Below are 14,387 nucleotides of genomic sequence, written 5' to 3' on the forward strand. Positions count from 1 at the left end.
GGGTAAGTTCGACTCCCAATATCATGGTCCCTATAAAATTGTCCAGGTAACTGACCATAGCAATGTAATACTGGAAGCAAAAAATGGGAAAAGGATAAGGAAGCATGTTGACAAGGTAAAACTGGCGGTGGTATAAGCCGCCAGCCAGTTCACTGAAATTGTTCCATAAAAATATATCGTAATGCACAGCTGAGCTACGCGGTAATTGCCGTGAGCAATAGCAAATATGTGTATGAGAGTGCGCAAGTATGAGTGTGAGAGCATATATAAATTAAGCGCGTGTTCTGCATATGTTCGGAAAATGGCGCGGGAATACGATAGAGTGGCAAAAGACGCCAAAGACGAACCACCAGCACCAGCACCAGCACCAGCACCAGCTGAGGCGGCGACCTCAACCGCCTTGCCGAAGTTGATGAAGGTGCCTCCGCCGGCGAAGATGACATCAGCGACGATGACACTCGCGGTGGAAAAGGTCAGGCGCGGGGTCTGCCCAACCTGCGGGAAGAAGGTGAGCGACCAGCACTGGGAGAAGTGCTACCTGGAGCGCTACCTCTCACACCGGAGGCCGGGGAGCAGTAACTGCACCCTCTGCGGCCAGAGCGTGGGCGACCGACCGGGACTCCACGCGGGACACTGTGTGGAGGCTTTCGGGCGCCTCCTCGGCGCAAAGGAAGCCCCCGTCGCCCCTGCAGCTTCGAGAACCATCCGCGAGGCCGGCCCAACGACCCGGTAGAACGATGCGCCCGTGCAGACAATCCTACGGGACGGCGCGATGCAGACGACGACGTCCCGACGCAGTCTAACTGTCAGCACCAAGGAGAGGGGTGTCCGGACCAAGCGGGACACCAAGGAAAAGGGGACCCAGACCGACCCGATCATGATCCAGGACGGAGAGGAAGCTCCCTTCTTGATAGACTTCCGTAGGCTGAGCAAGATCATGATTCCCGCGGTGCGATCACGCATTCTGGGGCGCTGGCTCTCGCTCCAGCGAGAAATGGACCAGCTCCCCGGACCCGCGGAGGAGAACGCAACGGAGGAAGGCGATTTGATCGCCTGGGAAGAGTTGCTGGGCGAAACACCGCCCGCGACACCAGATTCTCCGGTGAACCTCGCAGATGCTCTGCAAGGTGAACCGGAGGTCGTGGAAGACCTGATCCGGTGGGAGGAATCGCCGGGCGGAACTCCACCCGCGACCCCCCCGTTAGCCGAGCCTAAGGAAGACGAGGACGCCGAGGCCATCTGAGGACACCGAGGACGCCACGGCAACCCAAAAAGGACCAGGCTCACGAGGACGACGCAGCTGGCGAGTCACAAGGACAACCGAGCGACGATCCAGCGGCGAAGTGACAACAAAGTGAGTGAAGTGACCAAAACCAAAAAGTGTCGTATGTGTGCGTGGGTTATGAAAGAGCGCATGTGCGATGTATAAACCATGTAAATACCAATTAATCAAAATATGCGGTCAGGCGTGAGCCAACCCTCCAGTGCCGGTGTCCCCGTCGGCCCGGCGCACCGAGTCGACGGTGGCATCGACACCTCAGAGGGGAGGGATGTCACGAACGCCGCATATTCACACCCGAATATATCATCATAACCATGTGAATAATTATTAATATCGCTTTAGAGACGAGGAAGCATAGCTTTAAATTCATTAGTAAATTCATAATTATTCAATTATAAAACAGTTCGTGGCACGACCAAAGCGCAACGGTGTAGTTGACCGTCAGCAACGTCAGCGTCTCCGCGCCCGCCAGATCCCGGGTGTAATCGACACCGGGATGAGACGAGCGCGAGATCACGCGCTTCGAGGATGACCGTCGCGAGGCGAGCCTTTGTTCCAAAATTGTAAATTCAGCAAAAACCTCGCTCGCTGCCCGACGCTCCAAGGGGTGTCGGACGAGCGAGCGAAGTCAGTCCCGTTAGAGACAGGATCAAACCAACGTCAACGGAAACAGGCTCCTTCAAAGCTGTCGAGTATAGAGTTATAAGTCTTGGGTCTCCGACGATTAGAGAGAGCATTCCTTTAAATCTACACGCCGTGATCCAAGCGTCTCGCGTCGCAACGTTAGCCTTCGAAGTTTGACTTTAAGTGTAGGAAGCTGTGCCACGAACTTAATCAAGTTGTGTAGTCTTAATTGAATGTGAGTGTGAAAGCGTGAGCCGTTCTGCGAATTCGAAGCGGAACCACCGAAGAGTAAGTGCGAGAGAGAGAGAGATAAAGATAAAGAAGAGACATTAAGATAAAGAACATTGTAAGCTTCCCCGTCTCCCATTTCTCTTGCTATCTTTTTCATTAAACATTTTGGTTCCATAGAAAACATTCCTAAATTTAATATTGACATCCTCCAATCCATTTCACAAGGATCGTCTTGTAGAGGACGATCACCTCCCGACCCACCAAAAAAATAAGAATAAACCTCTACGGTTACCTAGAGGGTTAAGTCGTCGCGTGCGAGACCGCCCCGCACGTGACACGGTTACGCCGCGGTCTATGGCAAAGGGATAGGAATGCCCAGACCTGTGTAGAAGACCGTGATCTCTACTATACGCTGGATACTGACTACAATATAGGTTAGACAACCGTTGTTACGACGTGTGTAAGAGTTTGAATGATAGCCAGCGAGGAATAAGACGATAAGAAGAAGAGTTCAAATGCCATGAAAATGGTTACGAACGGCTGTTATTGCGGCATAAAAGCCGAAAATTATACTGGTAACGGACATTTCATCACTATAAGTATACAAATCAGATACAATTGTAGTCCAAACTATGTGTATCATCCCTTAAGGGGGGCTACTCATATGAAAGCACGTTTTTGAAGATTCTTTTGCCAAGAAATCGAATTGTTTATTGAAGTAACATAAAGCATATCTCAAAATATATGATGTAAAGTACATTGATAAATTTTTTTAGGTCAAAATATTTCAAAATGGCGGTGGCACAGCTGCCGGAACTCCTAGTAGATTAGCTGATTGTGAGATGTATGGCTTAATTCATCAATTAAGCTCTTCTCATTCTCGGAGTTTCAAGTGACTCAGTCCGTATATCCAAACATTACATGAAATACTTAATAACGCTACTTTCGACCAAGGAGTTCATAGCCGTATTATAGGCAATCTACATTACACTACATAGCCTTGGAGATGAACAAGACTGAAATATAATAGATGTTTAATCAATATAACATAGTTCGATGAATTGCTGCAATAAACTACAAAACTAGTGACTGCGGAACCTCCAAACCGTGAATACAAATTATCCAGTATGAATCGTGTAATTTTTTCTGAAGGGCCGTATTATAGGCAACACACATAAACGTTTGGGACTTGCAGAACCATATATAGCACCACCTGAAGAGTATATTAGGAACTTGATGACGAAATCACCGAAGGTAAGCCTACATACAAGATGACTCTGTAGGGTAAAACAGCTGAACATCAATATAAACAGTATAATAATAGGTCATTGTTATAGCATTAAACCCTTTAGGCCAATGGCACCAACACCAGTTTTGGAAAAGAAACGTAATAATATACACATTATTAACCTCTTATGAAGAGCTATAATGTTGATCGAAAATATGTAAAGACTTACAGCCCTGTGTTATTTTTCGTAACAGTTCGGCGGGTCTGGGTGGGTTTTAGGATATTAACAGTTTCACGTATTACCAACCGAGTAAGTGACCACGCCGGTAAAAGAAGTTGTTTATAACCAACAACTATCGTGTGCAAAGCGATGGCGTTGACTGAAGATATATAAACCTTAGTCACCGGCGTTGGTAACATACCATCGGTATTGTGAAATTAAAAAGTTGAGAAAATCTCGCACTTGGAATATGTACGCCGAAATTACGCGAAAAATAAATGTCAATCAAATGCATAAGCGTGTATCGTTTATATTTACATGAATATATCAAATCTTGTTTAGGTGACAGTAGCATCTCTAAGATGCTCAATTTATTTTTTTCCAAGTTTTTTACAAAGTCAACCTGGAGTTGTAAATATTTTAGAAAAATTGTTAACTTCATTTTTAGTTTCAATCGTTTCTAGAATGTTCGTAAGCAGAATTTTGCTTTGATTTGTTGAACACTTTCAGTATTATGAATGGAAAAAATTCAGTGTCTCAAGTTTTGAACATATCTGAAAAATTCTGACACACTTTTCTCTTTCCTAGAAGCACGTTGAAGATATGTAGAAGGCTGAAACTATTTTCTGAGTTTTTCCAAAAATTTGGAAGCGGTAGTTGGGTTTTAATTGAGAAAAATTACGCAAGTGCTTGAATGAATACAAAAATAAATAACAATTCTGTATAATATTGACATATTCATCAAACCATATTTTTTTTCTCAATTGTTGAAATCGTAAACATTGATTATTGTCACAGGTCAAATTTTGAAACGTTCAGAATTACATAAATAACATTATTGATAAATCAACAGTTGTTTTTCAGTAACTGATTTTCAAGGGGAATAATCCGTTGACTTTCAAATCATTTATTAATTTCTGTTTCGAATGCAACATTATCTGTGAAGTCAATTTTTATCCTGTCGGCTGTACGTACTACCGTTAATAAAAGATACTCATAATGTTTTGAGAGAGAGCGATAGATACTAGATCAATGACGTGGGGTCCGCGAATAGAGGACAGGGAGTGAGTGAATCGAGATTGAGCATCAAAGGAAGATGAAGCAAGTATAGTTACACCTTGCACTGTTGCGCATTTATTCAACTTCAAAAAGTAAGAATTGACTATATTGTTACGTATCCGAAAACTGGGGCTGAACGAGTTGAAGAGGCTGTTCAAAAAGAGGTATCTGGTTTGTAGCCACCTGCAATAAAAAGAGTACCGAAAACGGCAATCGAAAGTAGTAGAGCAGGAAGATACCGAGAATTTCTTTGCAAGTATCTTGTAAGTGGCGATACGGAATTTGAATATTCGCGGCCTTATTAGGCCACTAAAATGTCATATTAGAGGAGATGAAGGGAGGGGAACGTGGACTGTATACCTTCGGCATATCCCGATCAATTCGACCACCTGACGAGTCAAAAAATTTAATTCTCCGCCAACTCACCACCCGAGAGTCCCCGGAATTTAAGGGAAAGAGCCAACAATTAACAACGCACGTGAGACGAGACCGAGAAGATATTATTCCTTTATTTTATTAAAGGAAAAATTAGACGTCGGTTGATTGGATCCATATCCACAAAATTGAATATCCTTTTAGTTTGTATAATCTCTTAATCTATAAAGGTTTGCCTAATTGCAGTAAACGTATTGCTTGCCTTTTATGGATAGTAGGGTGGTCCTTATTTAGGGTGGTGACTAATTTTTTCCAGATCACCTCCCATGTCAACTTCAAATAATTCAGAAACAATCCGCAAATTTTTTCACAATTTTATCTCAACTCTAACCCGTGACCCTGTAAGATGAAGGATTTCCCCATTTAATATTCACGTGTGTTGGGTACATCCTCAGACATTTTACTGTAAGAGTAATAATGTTCTGAAAAATTTATAAGTGCGAGGTTTTAGTGGGCATTAATACTACTTGTGAGATAAAATTTACATCATCATGCCAGGTATACTAGAGAAATTGCACTTCCTTTAAATGGAAAAAAGTTATATTTCCAGGACCTGCGATTAGTTGAGATAGCATGGTATGACGGTGTGACCTTTTTCTCAGATAATAGCACTGATGCCCACTAAAACCTCGCAGATACAATTTTTTTTAAAACCCTATTACTCTTACAATAAAATACATGCCAAGAATGTGTCCAAAACATGAGTTGTTTAAATGGGGAAATTCACCCTCTTACAGGGGCATGGGTTACAGTTGAAATAAAACTGTGAAAGAATCAGGGAATTGTTTTTGAATTATTTAAAGTTTATTTGCGGAGTGGCACGAAAAAAAATCGTCAACACCCTAAATAAGGACCGCTCTAATGGATAGCAATCCTGTGGGGCTGTAATTGAACGTAGAGATCTCTTTATTACAAACTATAATCATTCTTACCGTATGAATTTATCTTTTATTCCCGACTCAACCATAATGTTAACTTTTTTGACCTGAAAAGCGGGATGAAAGTAGCATATTATTCCCTCTTAAGTTTTCTTCCGCATTTAGGGGGGAGGGTCAGTGATGAAAATTCTAAAATTTGGCAAAACCGGCCACACGAATTGTTATAGACTTTCAATAACACTATAGCTTTCAAACAGGTAAAATGATCACACTTACGCACGAATAAATAAATTATCATGCTTTTTAATCCGAAATTTTGAAAGTACTCAACAAACTCGTAACATTTCCGGGAATAAAGTTGAAATGGATTTACTTATGAGAATAAATATTTATATTATGTGATTGTGCAGTATTCATTAGCACATTCTCTCTGTTTAAGAAGATATCAGATATATACATTTTTTTACTAAGTAGAGCTCTGCCTCCCTGATCCCCCGGTGAAGGCCTTGCCCCCTACACCCCCACCGGGGCCTGCAGCCGTCGACCCACTCCCTCGCCCCACCTCCCGCCGACTCACGCTCATACACTAATTATATGCATTTTTGAGAACTTATTTTTTCATTATTAATCTACGTTCTCAATTTTACACCCAATATTGCGCAAGATATGTCGAGTCCCTGTTTTCAAGTCAATAATGTGGCCACAATTGAGTCGGAAATAAAGTCTTATATGCAACACAGGAATAAAAGTCATCTTTATTCCCTTATTACATAATGTACTATTTCGTAATATTTGTGTTACAACGGCGTCTGATAGATATTATTATTCTTGAGTGAATACCGTGTCAACCCATGAAGCACAGACTTGTGGCTTCGGAAATAATTTTCTAAAAAGTCGGATCGTTGCAACGAGCATTATGTATTGGATTTGAAGAATCCATTTGGATTTTTTGCTTTGGTTCGACTGACAACTTGGAATTATGGGCAACGCAAAACATGTCACCGTGCGAAATGGATGACTTTATTGTCAATAACAATCCTTCCTATCAATTGATTAGAATATAAAAATGTATAAATGACGCTCGACCTACTCACTTTTAAATTAAAAAAAACCCAATCGAATTGAACAATTCGTTGTCGAGATGTAAGATCCTGAAATTCACCGACTTTTTTAGCCGTCAACTCGTATATACCACCTTAAACACTAACCAAAACTAATGATAGTGAACGAAACGGTAGCAAAGAAAGAGATTACGAATAAGAACTTGTAACAATAATAAGGAACAGCGTCAAGAAACAGTGATAACTATAATAAGAATAAACATAACGAAAAACGAAACAACAATCAGAATAGCAACTAGAAGCACGAACGATGACAAGAAAAGAACATTCTATCACATCGTAAATTTCCTTTATGGAGCTCAAAAACTGTATTTTCCATCACTTTAAAAATGTTAATAACGAAATTGTAAAACCACTGGAGCAAATTGTTGTATATTATTTTGATGTAAACCTCCTAATAATTTAAAATAATTATTCAGAATGGCACAAACTCCACTCGAATTAAATGATTGAAAATTTGTTCACCCATTTGTTCACCAGTCGACTTGTATATACTCTTGAAGGAATAAAAATATCTGAATATTGGTTTACGTATGTTTAAAGATAAGTGAACAAACTCGGTAAAAGTTTTACCGCGGAACCGCGAAAATATTAAGCACACCGTATCCGATACTCAGTTGAAATTAAACTGTCAATTATTTAAAACGTAAGGTTAGTATAATGACGAGTGAATATACGCGTATGTGTAGTCCTTGAAAATAAAAAGAGCATTTCATTGGTATTTGAACACAATACGAACGAACATTCAATCAATTTCTACATACGCTCACGAGGTAGATGATTTATGCAAATCCAGAGGAAAATCTGGTTTCCATATTCATTGGCAACGAATGTGAGCTGGAGGTAAAAGATTAAGTAAGGCGTAGAAGACATCAGACCTAACGTACTCTAAGGACTCTTTAATCGGTAAGGCAGCTGAAGTGAATGTGGCTCAAAAATCGAATTTAACATATCCTGTTAGGTCTTAAATCGCTGAACATTTTGCCGCAAGAAATAATTCGCTGCGATGAATTTGAAGGGTCGTCTTTTTTCGCTAAGGGTTGAACATCAAAAATAGCCATTGTCGGTATTTAAAAGCTCTTAAATCACTTAACATGCCAGAACTTATCATTTTGAATTTTTTTTTTCTTATATCGTGATTGGGCGTGGATATATCCATAGGGGTTGCTTTCACGACATTGTCTGTAGTTTATCAGGAGCTCCTAATTGACTCCTAATTCTCAGGTAGTCAAAATAAATAAAGATTTTATTTTTTACTTCGGCAGGTCAGCTTTCCGGTAAGCTGCCCCTCCCCACTTTTCGAAATTGTTTTTCTTGTAACAGAAGCGAGCTCAAAAATCGCGGTTTGCGGCACTGCAGAGCTCATAAATAACTCTTTAGTCTGTGATTTTTTCCAATTTTTTTGAGCAAGCGGTGGGCCACTTTTACGGAGGTCCTTGTGAGATCATCGGCAGCCGTTGCAGCAGGCTCAATTTGCTCAATCCATTGAAGACGGGCGGGCGCATCAAGTTCGCATCACACTGTCTTGACATACAAGGTATGTATTTCCATGATGGATATTAGTCGCTGACTGAAGACATATATTTTTATCAACATTTTCTACAAGTAGGTCGATTCCACCTCTCACAAATATACTTTTATTCCATATTCCAACAAGCCAATTTATAACTCAATCTTCATCAGCTTCAACTCCTCTTATTTGCTAATTACTCAGGAAGTTTCGTTTCCAAGATTAATCATACTTTCTACTAATAACAATTTCACACTCAACAGTGTAAATTTTTTTATAACCTTCTTGAATGTTAAAGATAAATTATCGATTTAATTTAAACTAGCTTTTATCTTTGCAACTAATTCATTTTTTGACCGTCCATTCCCTGCATAGAGAATTAGACTAAAGTTTTTTTGCTCAGAAAATTAAGGCTAACCCCTTTGGATTTTTAGTGAACTTGTTAACAATTTTCTACGATGCTGGAATTAGTTCTGTAACGCACTAGTCGATGTTATTTTGCGAGAGAAACGTTTTGAACCAAAAACGAAAGATTTTCTTCGTAATTTCTGAAACGGTTCAGAAATTCATATTGCAAGTGCAATATAATATTTTCGATATAAGAAATATATGTCAGGAATATTTCAAGTGGAATGTAACATCGCCGGAACTTTCGAAACCATTATATTTGTGATAATGATTTCCTAAAGTTAAAGGGATTTTGTTGCAGCATGGGTTCAAGTATTAATAACAATCGTGCATTTTTTAATTTCAAATAAATATGTCCACATACTAATTTTATGTGAAAAAGTCTCAGTTTGCCGATAAAAATGCAGTGGTTTTAAATAAGCCTCGAAAATTCAACATAAATCGAAGCGTGCAAAATTAACTTTTTGTATCACCCCCTTTTTTGCTGCCGATGAAAATATAAGTCATGTATCTTAGGGTTATAAGTACATAAGTTACATATAAGTACCGCTATATAATTTCATCCCTTCATTGTAATTCCTTCAGCTATTTTTCTATTATTCATATCAAGCACGTATTCAAATAAAATTTTTGTCTATGTGACTGATTGTGAGATGCAGTTAGATTAATATTGCTGAATTTGGGTATCATTTAAAAATTGCGCGCGCGTCAGGCACACGTATAGTCGTTTAAATTTCCGATGCAACAGACGAAACTAGCGCTACGAGCGACGCTATCGGTACTACAAAGTTCCGACCAGAATGTGTCCCACTTTTGCCACCGGAAAGAGTACGGAGTTATATCTCCTTCCCTCTTCTTTCCTGATCTCATCCATTTTTGACTCCGAAATGCCCTATAAGGCTGTGAGTCCTTATACATATATCTTCAGTCAACGCTAATTCTTTCTGTACTACCTTGTACCTAAATCTAGCGCACTCGTGTATTAAAATAAACGTATATTGCATCAGATAAAATTATGGGTAGGTACTGCTGCTGTAGATGCAATTGTCACCAAATTAGGGTGAAAATATGTATTCAAAATACCATAAATATATGGGGTATTCCAGACCATCTCAATCTGACCATGATTCAACATTTTCAATTTCATGATACTCTTACAATTAGTACGAGAAAAAACGAGATCTGCAAAATTTTAGAAGTAAATTGTATTGAAATAGTAGTTTCAAACATTTTGAGTCTACCCTCACGCAAAAAAAACCTCAACTTGGGTGTAAATTCGCACCCTCAACTTTTTTCTTATGGGAATTTAGCATTGTCTATGACTTGGGGGCACGAATTTACACTCAAGTTGAGGTTTTTATCCCGTGATGGTACAGTGAAGATGTTGTGCATTTAGTCAACGAAATAGAGGCATATCAATTACAAATAAGAAATTCTACTAAAATAGGAAAAAGAGCAAAAAAGATTAGTAGGAAAAAATCCGTTATCGGCATTTGATCCCTAAATTTTCACACTGGAGATTTTTCATCTTCAGCTTACTTTTTTTTCTTAATTAGGGTTACCACTGATTTTGGACTGTGAAGATCCCGAAATTTTTCAAAACTGTCCGAGTCTTTTAGAATTAAAACGATTTAGGCAAAACTTTATCGAATCCTGAAAAATTGTACCATTTCATTTATTTTAAGGGAGTGTATGTATACCAGCGGACGCCTGTAAAGGTGGGTGAAATTTGGGAATTCATAAGTCGCCAACCAATTATTCAATTTTACTGGAATTTTTTTTTCTTAAAAAGTATGTAGATAAACTCCTTTTACGTTTTGTTTGAATGGAATCAATGAACAGAAATCTGAAAACAGTATTCTTAGATACTCCATCACTTTTGCCAAGATGTGAATTTTTTATTTTCCATTGATATTTTTAAATGGTGAGCATTTGAAGTTAAAACTCGATTCTTCATCCAAAATATACAAATATTCGAATTTACCTCAGTAAAACATGATAATGAGAAAAAGTGGGATGGTCGCAAAGAGAGTTAACTATCCAAGAATACTTTCTCTAAATTTGAATTTCATCGTTAAATTTTCAAATGGTTGACATTATTATTAACAAAATAAGCTTCCTATTGATTAATTCCAATTTGAAAAAAATTAGGCCAATGAAGCTTGATGCACGTAATTTGAGTGAATCGATCCCCAATGGAATTAAATAATAATTGGTCGTCGCGTTATAACTTCCCAAAATTCACCTTATTTTTCAACAGTCTACTCGTCTGTACTCTCTGAAACGAACTCACCTGTATACCTGCAGAATGGTTATGGCAAGACTTTGAAGAAATAATACACTAATCAAGGAGCGCATGACAGATATAATTAATTGTAACAGAAAAAAATCGATCGGTTCATTTGTCTAACTTTGCAGCTTGTGGCTCCATTTGGCATGAAGTTGGGGGCCGGCAAATTTGTTTAATCGTTGAATTGTGCCTCGTGGTTCTTTTTTGAAATCATCGAGCAATCGTTTCCCTATTCCATGCGAAATGGCACCACACGCTTTAAAGTTAAACAAACAACTTATTATTGTTAGCGGAAGAATTGACCACCTTTCAAATTTGGTCCACCCTGCTCACGTTATCTTATGAAATACTAATAAATACATTTAAAGCCATAGAAATCCTACGTAAATCATGTGGATCATGTAAAATACTTTAAAGTTTGAAATGTGAAGTCTTCAAATTGTGGAATCATGAAACCTAGTGTACACACCGATTGATGAATGGGTAAGCCCCCGTCTTTCGTCGTGATAAATTACAGCTGTTTTCAGCTCCCTGACTCAATCCTTTACTTTGTATGGTGAAAACTACATTGGATTTTGTAAAGTATCGTCTTGTGTTCTCATGATGAAAAGACACAGAAAATCCACTTATTTTCTGATCTCTCGATTTGCTGAATTACAACTATCTCGGCGAGAGAATCCCAGAAGGACGAAATACTTTCCTTGTCTATAGCTTCAGTTTGGGGAAATCCCCTAGACATTTCACCCTCGGGATTAGATGCTGGTTCGAACGGCACACCCCAATCGTGTGAACTGGGATTCGGCACGGTCAGCATTTGAAATTGGAATTAAGACAAGTGTTGCGGTACGGCGATACATTTGTTACGCAACCCCAGAGTCGCTTATTATGCAATTTTTTAGGCTCGTGATTTTAAACTGACAGATGTCAACGGTGCTTGACAGACCGAAACCAGGACATACGTTCGTTTCGACGATTCTGTGAGTCGACATGCTTTAGAACTCGTTTCACTCTAATCAAGATTCATTAATTTTGTTCCCGCGCTTCCGAACCCTCCCAAACTTACCCTTGCGTGATATATTTTTTACTGCGATATAATAAAACCTCAAAATTGCATACCGTATGCAATGCGCTGTACCTACGTTTCACAAAGATTCTTGAAGCATGAGTTATGGTCTATTATGATTTAACTGAGAAAAGGGTATTTTGAAGGGGTTGACCGCTCATCAATTTGCATTTGGGCTGTTCCGCATCAACCGGATCAGTCATCTCTCAGATATTTTTTTAATTTGGCATGTGGATTGTGTGGGAGGAGTTAGATTTTTGTGCCAAAGCGCGAATCTCATAATGCAAAATTCGATTTTTTTTTAACAATAACAAATTAGACTCCCATTTTTTTCAAAAATTCATAACTTTGGCAAAAAATTAGATACAACATATTTTTTTTTCAAATTACGCAGAAAGCTCCATAGAATTTAAAAAAAAATACGAAATGGTAAAAAAAAGTTGTTATCAATTGTTTATTTAACAATTAATTTTTCAAAGATTTTTAAAACAGCGACTGACACGATCAAAAAATTTTTTTGAAATTCTGACATGTTCCTTGAACTGTACTACAACCTGTGAATTAATTCCAGAGGGGTGTTTTTCTTCGTTTTCGAGTTAAAAATCATTAAAGGTGTCGATGCGCATGAAATTGCGGCGCGCCGAGTCTCTACGTAATGGCGGGCGGCCGGTTGCCGTCCACCGCTTCCCCGCGGTGGCGTCGCAGCGTTATTTTAGTCATTTTCACGATGTAGGACACGATTGGAGAATCTGAAAAAAATACTGTACCTCACAAGGCCTGCTCAAAGCGATAAGTGAAGTTTCAAGAATGTGTTTTTATTTTAAAATAAGTAGCAAGTTATGTAATTATTATCATTTATGTGCCCTCTCATGGTATGTAACCGTTATTTTGAATCTCTGTAATAAAAAAACGGTGAAAAACACATTCCTGAAACTTCACTTATCGCTTTGAGCAGGCCTTGTGAGTGTACAGTATTTTTTTCAGATTCTCCAATCGTGTCCTACATCGTGAAAATGACTAAAATAACGCTGCGACGCCACCGCGGGGTAGCGGTGGACGGCAACCGGCCGCCCGCCATTACGTAGAGACTCGGCGCGCCGCAATTTCATGCGCATCGACACCTTTAATGATTTTTAACTCGAAAACGGAGAAAAACACCCCTCTGGAATTGATTCACAGGTTGTAGTACAGTTCAAGGAACATGTCAGAATTTAAAAAAAATTTTTTGGTCGTCTCAGTCACTGTTTTAAAAATCTTTGAAAAATTAATTGTTAAATAAACAATTGATAACAACTTTTTTTTACCATTTCGTATTTTTTTTTAAATTCTATGGAGCTTTCTGCGTAATTTGAAAAAAAAAATATATTGTATCTAATTTTTTGCCAAAGTTATGAATTTTTGAAAAAAATGGGAGTCTAATTTGTTATTGTGAATAAAAAATCGAATTTTGCATTATGAGATTCGCGCTTTGGCACAAAAATCCAACTCCTCCCACACAATCCACATGCCAAATTAAAAAAATATCTGAGACATGACTGATCCGGTTGACGCGGAATAGCCCATTTACACTAGATTTCAAGATTCCACGATTCCACAGATTCACGTTATCTCAATTATTTCACTGAATCCAAATAATTTTACAAGATTTCTAAAGATTTCAAAAGACTTCAACGGATTTTGAACAAACTACATAAGATATTTTCACAAAATTTAAGAGATCTTGTACGATTTTAAAATATTTCAGGGATTTCACAGCATTTTACAAAATTTCATAAGTAGTCTACATCAGGTTTTAAGGATGGCCAACCCTTCAGTGTGGTTTCAATTGAATTGTATTACCTACTATAACAATTTCATGCCGAAAAAATTATTTTAAAAAAAGTGTAGAAATTCTAAAGAAAAGCTGACGAGATTAATTGTTCATGAAATTCGGCAAAAATCATCGATTTTCATAACAGAAATTCTGTACACATAACTTTACATGGGGTAGTTATTAAAACTCCATCGATTTATAAGAAATTGAATAATATGAAGGCGT

Source organism: Neodiprion virginianus, chromosome 5 (genome assembly GCF_021901495.1).
Source record: "Neodiprion virginianus isolate iyNeoVirg1 chromosome 5, iyNeoVirg1.1, whole genome shotgun sequence".
Lineage (NCBI taxonomy): Eukaryota > Metazoa > Arthropoda > Insecta > Hymenoptera > Diprionidae > Neodiprion > Neodiprion virginianus.